General features: G+C 35.9%; 1 long non-coding RNA gene across 1 annotated transcript; it reads right to left on the bottom strand.

Moving 5' to 3' along the window:
* Window positions 1-1,578: 1,578 nt before the first annotated feature.
* LOC127942779 (uncharacterized) lies at window positions 1,579-4,474 on the bottom strand. The gene is made up of 4 exons (XR_008149419.1): window positions 4,187-4,474; window positions 3,190-3,251; window positions 2,809-2,866; window positions 1,579-2,008 (listed from the first exon to the last, which is right to left on the bottom strand). It is a non-coding gene; the product is annotated as an uncharacterized LOC127942779 (long non-coding RNA).
* Window positions 4,475-9,514: the final 5,040 nt, after the last annotated feature.

Below are 9,514 nucleotides of genomic sequence, written 5' to 3'. Positions count from 1 at the left end.
AAGAGCGGTGCAAGGATTGACCCTTGTGGGACTCCACATGTCATGGACGTCCACTTAGACTTATGCTCTCCTAGACTCTCATAATAACCTCTCCCTTCTAAGAATGACCTCTCCTGAACCATTTGAGTACCATCCCAGAAATCCAGACCCAGTTTTCCAGTCTCTCTAGTAGTATATTATGATCGACAGTGTCAAACGCAGCACTGAGACCTAGCAATACCAGCACCGATATTTTGCCAGAGTCAAAATTTAAGCGAATATCATTTATTATCTTAATGAGTGCTGTCTCTGTGCTGTAATGCTGTCGGAAACCAGATTGAAAATTGTCCAGGTATCCATTTGAGTTTAAGTATTTGTTCAGCTGTTTAAAAACTACCTTTTCTATAATTTTGCCTATGAAAGGAAGATTGCATATTGGTCTATAATTGCTCAAAATGGTGTTATCAAGATTGCTCTTTTTCAGGAGGGGCTTAACAACTGAATTTTCAGGGAGTTTGGAAATGTTAGAGAAAGAAGTGAGGCATTCACTACTACTTAGAGATCAGATGAAGGCATGGGCCATTACCGGTTTCAAGGTATACTGCAATTTGAAAATGTCACGGTTTCAAAACCACTAATATTTTCCATAATACCGTTCCTGCAGAATGCACTGTTTTCCATGTGTCCTAAAAGACTGAAAGAGTAGGAATCCCTCAGGTTGAGTGCAGTGTAGAGAGTAACACTGACCCCTCCTCCTCCTGTTGGTGTGAGCGAGCGGTCAGTCACATGTTTGTGTAGGATGGATGAATTAAGGTCTGGATACACTTCACATTCAGCGTTCCTTTCCGTCTCGCGCACAGCCGAGTTCCCACATTATAAATGCTATACGGATGGACCGTGCACAACCAGGTTCAGACCTCAGGTCTGGACCTTGGACGTTTCATTCCCCTAACCAGCCAGTGCCTTCGTCTCTGAGCTTTGGGCTGGTCCTTGTCGGGCCTTGTTTTAGTGAGTTGATGTGAAATATCAGTACAACAAAATGGTAAACCACACCAAAATGGATCATGACGCACCAAAAAGTGCCGATATTTAGTGTTAGAACGTGTGTGTGTGCAGACACGCCCCCTCAGAAACAGTATAAATAAGACTGAGTGACTGGAACCTTTCATTTTGTGTTTGAGCTAGCCTGAAGAAGGAAAATAAATTCCGAAACGTCGCGATAAGGCTTGAACAGTCCACTTTAAGGCCTCCATCCGTGTGGTGTATGATGTAGAGAGCCACAGAAATTTTCTAGAAGGTTCCAAAAATTGTTTTCTCCATCCAGACGATGTTGAGATCTCTTGAAGAGCAAAAAAACAGAGCAGATACAATAGGGTCCTCACACCATCGGTGCTCGGGCCCTAATAATAAACAAAGCAGATACAAGAGGGTCCTCGCACCTCGGTGCTTGGGCCCTAATAAACAAAGCAGATACAAGAGGGTCCTCGCACCTCGCACCTGTTAACATCAACGCCGCGGGCACTTCTTCTAAACTAACATTAACACTATTACTGACAGTTTGGTTTGTATAAAAAAATAAAGTTTTTTCAAAAAAAAAAAACATGTGGGCGCTTTGGATGAGCACACTCACAAATCATCTCACAGTTCTCTTTTGCGTCTTGCTCTTGAATGTTTAAGTTAGCAAGGCTTAAATGAGTTTCGTTTACACAAAGATGGCAACAGCGTTCATGACTAGACGTTAGAGCAGCATACGGCACTCGCATCGTCATTAGAGGTGGACCGCGGTTCAAGTGAGTGCCGAACCATAAGTAGAGAATGGTACGCTTAGATTTTTTACAGAGAACCATTGCACCTCTAGTAAACATATGAAAACTGTAACAAGTGTACAAAACATAACGTAAACATAAAAGTGAAGAAGAGAAAAGCAGTTGCTTACATTGTACTCCTTGAACAGCTGTAGATGGTCCTCCTTTAAGTATACACACAGTGCTTTGAGGATGCATTCTCTTTCCATGTCTACGCTGTTGTTCTGTAAAAAAAAAAAAAAACGCACAAAAACATTGATTATTTGACAATATCATATCGATAACCAAGTATAACAGGACATACAATCTATATGAAAGTTCAACCAATAAGGAAAATTATATCATTAATTACTCACCCTCGTGTCATGCTCGAAGACATTCGTTCATCTTTGGATCACAAATATTTTTTTTTTAATGAATTCTGAAAGTTTTCTGTCCCTCCATAAACAGCTATGCAACTGAGACTTTGATACTTCAAAAAGTACATAAAGAGATCATAAAACGAATCCATATAAATTGAGAGGTTTAGTCACATTTCTCTGAAGACTCGCTTTATATTATGAACAGATTTAGATTTGGGTTTCATTCACATATAAACATTCATCAACTCGCACATCAGTTGTGGTGAACGGAAGCATAAGCATGTTTGTTTGTCATGCGAGAACCAATGAGGTTCATTCTCGTTTCACAGCACGTCTGAGCTTCTGTTTTTGGGCATCAAGCAGGTTCAGTTGACCTTCCGTTGATGTTTGCTGATCAATGTTTATATGCAAGTAAAAGCCTAAATTAAATCTGTTCATCATACTTTCGAACATCGAACTTATTAAAACATCAAAGTCTCAGTTGTGTCGCTGTTCATAAAAGGACAGAAATCTTTCAGAAATCATCAAAAATATCTTAATTTGTGTTCCAAAGATGAACGAAAGTCTTCCGGATTTGGGATGACATGAGGGTAAGTAATTAATGACATCATTTTCATTTTTGGCTGAACTAACCCTTTAAGAACATCACTAATACAGCTTACCACATGAAAAAGTTTACTAAAACCCAAGCATGGGATGCTGTTTATTGCTCTTGTAAACCTGTAAAATAAAAATATAAAAATCATTTTTACATAAATTTGCAGTGTTCTCATCTTTACCTGAACAGAGAAATCTCCTACAGATTGCTCAGCAGCATTCGTCTGAATGAAATGGCTAATTTTATAACTGAAACAATATAGTAAAATAACTATCAAATTGTATGAAATCAGAAAATTACATTATCCATTCATATGTTGGTTATGAAAACATTAGGTATTTCCAAGCACACACTAATAAAACACTTTAAAAATTCCTTTATTTTATTACAGTAATAATGAGCCATTTTTCTAAACCCATTTAAGAACATACTTAATACAACTTACCATGTGAAAAAGTAGACTATAACCCAAGTATAGGATACCATTTAATGAGCTCTTGTAAAAACCTGTAAAATAAAACAATGTTTACATAAATTTGCAGTGTACTTGTATTTACCTGTACAGATGTTTCACCTATTACATGCTCAGCAACAGTAAAACTATAATATATACAAACACAAAACAATTCTGAAGAAAACGGGCGATCCTGCTCTACCGACTAAACCGAGGCTGATTTTCCCATGCAATATGCATTATAACTGAAATCAATATAAAATGTAAATGCTGCCCGGAAGGGAAGTTTCGATCATTATATTCTCATTCAATTACAGCAACTGTAACAATAATACAACGTATTACAATAATGTGCAGTAGCAATTACAACACACAGTGATAAGATTAAAGTATAAATATCACATTTAAGATCATAACTACGAATTTGAACTTGTAAAAGAAATGAGGGAATCCCTCACGGTCACAGTATTCATCTGTGCGAAATTACAACGCGTGCACCCTAATCCTGTGCGATCATAGTCAAACAACACATGCCTAGTACGCATGTGCTCTATACTGTATTCCACGCCGCCTGGCTGCTTGTTGATTAACATCAAGCATATAATTGTATTGACATCATTGTTTGTTAATTCGTTTTTACATTAATTCGCAGTCTTCTCGTCTTTACTTGTACAGACGCATTACTTAACAGTACGCTAAACAACAGTAGCCCGAGTACGTTAACTGAAACAATCTAGTAAAATAACGCTTGCAACAGGAATTAGAACTAAGTAACTACCGCATTAATGTTAAATTATGTACATACATGCAGGCGTTTATATCGATTTACTATGTTTTTATCGAGTATGAACATGTGACTAATAGAGTAGTTCAAATATTCCAATAAGCGGTCAAATATCCGCTTAATGTTGAATTCTGACTGATTTAAATAATTTTACTCTCTATCAGCACAATGCAGACAAAGAAAATAAAGGATTTTTGAACTTACCAATTCTACAGCATTCCACCATAGACTGGACTCCACCACGTAATGGCGCCCGCGATAACTGACGAGGTCACGTGGATTTCCTGTCATCAGCGCATGCGCAAAAGTAGTAGTTTGACTCAAATCATTATTTTTTGTTGTTTCGACACAAATGAATTGAGCTCTTTTAAGGTTGTATGGATTTAGTTCAGACTGATTTAAAATAATTGTGTACATCCCTTAAACTGATTAATTTTATTTGTTTCAAAATGCTCTATTTATTTTTATCGAACAACACCCAGATTTCATTTTTTTGAGTGAAGAAAATTAAATAATTATTGGCATATTGCATATTATGGCATATTGGCATATTATAAGTGCATTTTTTGAATTTAAGCACTCTTTCATCTTCCCTTATACTCTTATAAGTTTAATTTTTTTGTTTTAGTGTACACTTTTTTTGTGCCAACTGTCGTTTGTGTCATTTATGTTTGTTTCATAAATGACACAAGGGTCTGGAGGCTGCAACTTGCGCATATGTGCGAGGGCCCGCTGGTCCCTGATTTCCTGGGCTTTGTGGATGTGGCAATGTTTCCTCCTCAAACAATTCAGCTGTGATATAGAGCATCACCCAGTATAGGGCTCTAACAATCAGGGCTCTAATGTCCCGGGCTCTATTACCCAGGGCCTAAGTGGTTAAGGTCAGGGTTGGTTTTTGGGAGGAGATTTTAAACTATATACAAGTACACAAGCCTTTTATCGCGACGTTTCGACAGCTTTCTGTGTCTTCTTCAGGCATGACTTGTGTAAAATAAATGTTTTTGTCTCTGAGCTCAATTTAATTTTTTAATTTTATTTCTAAACACCATGTATGTGGTGGAGCAAAAAATCAACTGTCATCCTCTTCTCACTCGGGAGCTGTGTGTGCAGCTTCTTATACCCCGAGCAGGGCCTAGGCTCCTCCCCTCTGTTTATTTTTGAATTTTTAAATTTTTCTAATTTTTCAGAGCCTTTTCTTTGAATATATCCAGCACTTTAAAGTGCATTTTTTGAATTTAAGCACTCTTTCAACTTCCCTTACACTCTTATAAGTTTAATTTTTTTGTTTTAGTGTACACTTTTTTGTGTTACTAACTTCACAGACCCATTTATTTATGTTTCACTTTCACACACTTATTTGTGTTTTTAGCACCCCTTTGTTTTATTTTACAACACATTTTTTGTGTTATGTATCACTCACGGCACCCCCATTGTCTTTTCAACCTCAACTGTGCTTTCATAAAAAAAAAATACACCTTTTTGTGCTATGATACATCCCTCTTTCTAGCTCACTACTGTACATTTTTGTGTATCACATTTAAACCAACTATATACAAATTCTGTTTAGATGACTCTTAACCCATATGTATCTTTTTTGATTTTTTACAGATGGAGACATCCAGTATGGTTTTCTGTAAAGGGAGACCAGCGAGGCCCAGAGAGAGAGGCACGGGCTGAGTTAGGTAAGTAGAGATCCCAGAACCAACGCCCAAAGGGCATCGGACTGGGTTGTGCACTGTCCATCCCACCCATGGTCACCAAGCAGGCTCCACTTTCATACTGGCCACACCAGAGTGTCCCATCACCCAGTATAGGGCTCTAACAGTCAGGGCTCTAATGTCCCGGGCTCTATTACCCAGGGCCTAAGTGGTTAAGGTCAGGGTTGGTTTTTGTTAACAGAATTGTTATAACATAACTGTTATAGTTTTTTTTGTTTTGTTTTTTGCCCAATCTCTCTTAAATTTTGCATGCTTATTTAGAATGAAATTATGCATTATTTTACACAGTTTTGATAATTTGTGGGCTTTCTGTTTGTATTAATAGGCCTTTGTGCAAAGCGGTCAGTGGAACGGAAGGACAGTGCATAACCGTCTTCGGGTCCCTCAGGACCTGTCGATTGGACTTACAGAAATCCTAACCTCAGCCCGAGCCTCCCTCTCTGAACTTTGGAAAATGGTTGGGATTAGATAAAGATCTCACCTTAGACTTCCTATCCCTGTCTCTAATATATTATCAAATGAAATTAATATTATAATAATAATAAAAATAATAAAACAGATCTCTATGCCTATACACACTGGTAAGGGTACAATAAAAAGGTTATTGTACTGAACAAACTGTATTTTCTATCCCCTTAACCTACACCTCACACAAAACTACAAGCATTACATTACCAAAAAAAAAAAAAACCTCCTCCTGTATTATTTCTAATAAGCACAGTTTATGTCCTCACAGTGACACGAGTCCCCATTAATCTTTGTGTATTTGTTACGTGCTGGAGCTGACGCTTACGAAAGAGGATTGCACGGCCAAGCACTCATAAAACCATCTCAAGATCAAAGTCATTATAATTCAAGATTAAATTCATCAATGGATGCTCTGCAGTGAATGGGTGCCGTCAGAATGAGAGGCTGATAAAAACATCACAATAATCCACAGCACTCCAGTCCATCAGTGAACATCTGGAGAAGACAAAAGATGAAACACATCCAGCATTAAGATGATATTAAGATGATGAGACTGGTCTTTTGATGACAATGACGACAAAAAATTGCCCGCTTCTGGACACTCTAGAAAATAAATAAATAAATAAACAAATATTATTTATATATTCGATTGGACTTACAGAAATCCTAACCTCAGCCCGAGCCTCCCTCTCTGAACTTTGGAAAATGGTTGGGATCTCACCTTAGACTTCCTATCCCTGTCTCTAATATATTAATAAATGAAATTAATATAATAATAATAAAAATAATAAAACAGATCTCTATGCCTATACACACTGGTAAGGGTACTTACCTGGACAACGCCTTTTTTTTAAGAACAATTAAAAAAAAAAAAAAATGTTCTCTCTGTATTAAAACCATAAATAAGTTTGATAAATATCATCACACAATGTTGAACCATACAGTAAAATAATGTATACAACACAACATATGTTATAAGATTATAAAATCATAGGGGCAATTTTTTATACATATATATTTAAAATATATTTGGGTGAAAAAATGTTTTTTCTTTTTAAAAAAACATCACAACAACATAATATATGATTATAAAATCACATAATTAATATTAATTGCATTTGGACAACTATAAACCAGTCATTTTATAATATGTTCTTTTCATAGTGTACACAAAGGCCTATTAATACAAACTGAAAGCCCACAAATGATCAAAACTGTGTAAAATAAAGCCTATAAAACCTAAACGAAAACTCAAAACTTTATGAAACTTGGTGAAAACATGTACCACGTGACTCTTAACAAGCATGCAAAGTTTCATGGAGATCGGACTAAAGGTGGCGTTATAACAGTAGAAAAGGTCTCAAAACACAAGATATATATGGTAAATGGCCTCAAATTGTTCGTCACGAATATATTTTTGCGGACGAAAACGAAACGAAAACTAAAAAAGAAGGCACTGATGGAGACTAAAACTATGACTAAATTGATTGACATTATCGTCATTGAATAAAGGACGAGACGAAAATAGACTCGAAAATCTAATCAGCCGACGGGAGAGATGCGAGGAATGAATTCGAATGAAGTCGGCATTCGAAGAGGTGATATCTAAAAGAGCGACAAAATGTCCACAGCTCACTTCACGTTTGAAGACGAACAAAACAAAACAAAGTGTAAAGCACGCGGAGCGCTCATTCGTGGCAACACAACCAATTTGAAAAGACATTTACAGACGAGCCACCTGGACATTTTCTCAAATGTAATTTCACAACGATGTTCTTTTGTTTATTGAGCTAAGCAAAAGTGGAAGACTGCAGTGCGTAGATGTTGTAGCATTAAATATTACGAACTGAAAAGTACTGTAAAATAGCCCCTTCTTCAAATTAGATGAGAGCACAATACTAATACGTAATATTATGATAAATACATTTGATTAATACTAATGTTTAGTATATTTTATAATGTTCTACTTGTTGACAATATCACAAATATTTCTGTATTAGTCATGTGAAACGTGAATGTTCACATCCTATCATTATACATACTAATCTAGCAATATTTTAGTACTTAAAACATACAATATTGCTAGATAAATGAATACCTTATAAAATCTTGTTACTTTTTTTATCCACCCAACTTATTAAATATTTACTTTAAATGTATGCACTTATTGTTCAGCTCAGCTGTAAGCTTTAAGGTCCTGGACCTAACTTTATTTTTCTTTTATTGATGGTCAATTGGCAGCTAGTTATTGTTCGGTTGTGTTTTTTTATATATAATTATTTTTATACTTATTATTAAATGCATGTTTGTTTTTATTTGTTTATTCATTTATTTATTTTAGTTTAATGTTCTTTTTTTATATACATTTTGCTATTTCTATTTTAATTTGTTTCATTATTACGTTTTTTAGTTTAGTGTCAGTTTTTATAATTATTAGGTTAGTTTTTAATTTTATTCACACATACCATCAGTATTTACGTTGACAGAGTGCTGAAGCTGATTTGCCAGCATTATGACAATGGGACCTGTTCACACTTAACCTCTAAAAAGAATTAGTTGATTTAGCTGTCAGCATCCCATAATAAACCTCTCTCTCTCTCCGCCTTTGTAGGTGGTGATGGCAGTAGCTCAACTGTACTTCCATTTGTACATTGTAACTGAAAAACATCAAAATAAACATAATGGTATTTCATATTATCATTAATAGACATTTTTTAATCAGACCTAACACTTGATGTTTTTAAATTGCTGTATCATGTTTTGGAATTGTTGTGCAGCAATGTGTTATTTAATTTGTTTCTATATTTTTTTTGTGCATGTATAGATGCCTCAGACGAAGCACTCTCAGCGCTGCCAGGCAGCAAAGAAGAGAATGGCAGACCGGAGAACAGAGGGTCTGCCGCCTCTTAAAAAACCGGCAGAAATATCTGAACATTGTGTCCATCACAATGTGCAAAAAAAACTGATCTTGACAATTTCCTGAAAGCAACTGATCTTGAGAATTTTCTGAAAGAAACTGATCTTGACAATTTCCTGAAAAAGCCTGATCTTGACAATTTTCTGAAAGAAACTGATCTTGACAATTTTCTGAAAGAAACTGATCTTGACAATTTCCTGAAAAAGCCTGATCTTGACAATTTTCGCAAAGAACCTACCATTGACAGTTTTCTCAAAGAACCTGCCATAGACAATTTACCTGAAAATGATCTTGAAAAGCCTTTGAAAAGTCTGAAAAACAAGAAAGCATTCTCTGAAACTCTACCTCAATCTTCCTCTCTGTCTCGCTCTACTACTAATGATACTAAGATGATTGTGAATGATGTTTCTGCTCTATCTCCACAGACTT

This window comes from Carassius gibelio, chromosome A22 (assembly GCF_023724105.1).
Source record: "Carassius gibelio isolate Cgi1373 ecotype wild population from Czech Republic chromosome A22, carGib1.2-hapl.c, whole genome shotgun sequence".
NCBI classification, from domain to species: Eukaryota; Metazoa; Chordata; class Actinopteri; order Cypriniformes; family Cyprinidae; genus Carassius; species Carassius gibelio.
This window is presented reverse-complemented; position numbering and strand designations above follow the sequence as displayed.